The sequence below is a fragment of the Crocodylus siamensis genome, chromosome 5 (assembly GCF_052110815.1).
Source record: "Crocodylus siamensis isolate JL-2025a chromosome 5, ASM5211081v1, whole genome shotgun sequence".
Classification (NCBI taxonomy): Eukaryota; Metazoa; Chordata; order Crocodylia; family Crocodylidae; genus Crocodylus; species Crocodylus siamensis.
The window spans coordinates 57,071,268-57,073,336 of record NC_143399.1 but is presented as its reverse complement, the minus strand read 5'-3'; the positions used below and the strand labels follow the sequence as shown (position 1 = coordinate 57,073,336).

The window sequence follows — 2,069 nt, the reverse complement described above, 5'->3', positions numbered from 1 at the left end:
GCAAGTCAGAACTGGGTTATCCCCTAGGTTTTCTAGTTTTTCTTCCCCAGTTAGAATAGTATCAATAAGTAAATTAGTCTATTGATATGTATGTATGTATGTAATTGTACTTTTATACTGAACTCCTCTATTCATTTCCTCACATGAGACTTATTTACTGAAACTACTTATCTATCTTGTAACCATGATTATCTCTAACAGTATTAGTGGCTATATTCAAATAACCATATTTCTTTCTAGATCCTGTAATATCTTTGGTGAACTCTTTTGCAGTGTGAACAAGACAATCTACTTAGAGGTGCACTGATACATCAGGCCGATATCGGATTGACACTGTGTGAAGAAAACTTACCTGAAGAGACGGGAAGGCGGTGGGATGCCGCGCCAGGAGCCAATCATGGCCAAAATGAAACTGTGACAGCTGGAGCCACTGTGGAAAAATATTGAAAGGAAAAAAAGCAGAGAAGTCAGGAGGAGTCAGGAGTGGCTCCCACATTGACCTGGGCACATTTTATAAGAGTGCGCTGGGGCCGATTGGGCCCAACGCCGGGATAAGAGACCCAGCAGAAGAGAAGCCAGCAGGACCAGAAGTGGAGTCTTCAACTGGCCTGGATGAGCCAGAGGATGTGGAGAATCCCAGTGAGGGGACCTGGTGGAGACTCCAGAAAGGGGTTATGATGGGGGCGCAAGGCCAAGGAGATCCCAAAGACCTAGCTGCAGGGTCAACGTGGACCAAAAGGAGCAGCAGTAATGACTGGAGTACAGCTGGACCCAGCAGGGTCAGGATCCAAACTCAACAGATGGATGGCAGGTACCAAACCCAGGGAGGAGACAACATGCCGGGGGATGGAGCGCTGCTGAAGCTGGACACCATGTAAGCCAAGAAAGAGGAGGCCGTAGGGGTACTCAGCAAAGAAACATCACTATTTGCCTGCGGCCAAAGACTCCGAGAAACTGAGTGCCAAGAAAGTTCATATCATCAACCTTGACAACGCAGGTGACAACATCACAGCTGGCGGTAAGCGGGGTATACGGGAGGCAGAGCCCCAAGAAGGAGGAATAACAGGAATGAGCAAGGGAAGGTGCTAGGTGAGGCAGGGACAAACATCGTTCTCCCAATACAACAGTTATCATCTTGAAAGGACAAGGTGGGCAAAATCCCTGGGCACTGACCTGAAGTTGCCCCAGTAGTCAGGCCGTGCTGCCTTAGGAGCCACAGCAAGGCTTGAGAAGAACCCACACCTGCAGCATTGAGGGGAAAGGCACGTGAGGCTACAACTTGGTGCACTGGCCAGGAACAGTGAAGAGAGGGTGACCTTGGAGGCTGAAACCACAATGAAAGTTAACCTGAACCCCCAGATTAATTTACTAGGGCAAAGACTACATGCGGTGACTAAGGTGCTAGAAGTTCAGCAGCAACAAGTGATACAGCAGCATCATATGATGCATGAGGATGACTTAGAAGCATATATTGAGTCATTTGAGAGGATGGCGATCCAGATGGGGATAGACAGGCTACAGTGGGCTAGCCAGCATGGATCACTGGTGGTGGGCAAGGATCAGGCCACCTATTGAGCCTTGCCAAGGGAGGATGCCTATGATTATGAAAAGGTTAAGGCAGCCACATTACATCACTTAGAGCTCACCCCCGACCAGTACCACAAGTTATTTCAGGCCTGAAAAGGCAAGGAAGACCATAAGCCCAGAACTCTGTTGCAGCTGTTCAAAGATCTCCTGGGTAAATGGGTATCTCCAGGGAAGGTAGATAAGTCAGCACTGGCTGATCAGCTCCTGCTTGAACAATTCATAAAAGATCTGGAAGATGACACCCAGCTATGGGAACACCAGCATCTCCCTCGGACGGCCGCTGAAGCATTAAGAATTATGGAAGTTTTTGCGGCCTTGGAAGAACAGCTTAGTGCTTGCTCCTCAAGGGAGTGATCCTCAATGCAAAGCTAATTCTATTCCATCTCGGAGGAAAGGCAGCAAGGTTAATGAAATCACCAGATTCAATGCCTTCCCCATGCCACATGTGCAGGAGTTACTGGAGCAGATAGGGCAGGCTTGGT

At 48.5% G+C, this 2,069-nt stretch overlaps 1 pseudogene; it reads right to left on the bottom strand.

Annotated features, from left to right (window-relative positions):
- Positions 1-292: 292 nt before the first annotated feature.
- Positions 293-1,134, bottom strand: LOC149864141 (uncharacterized; annotated as a pseudogene).
- Between the last annotated feature and the right edge of the window lie 935 nt (positions 1,135-2,069).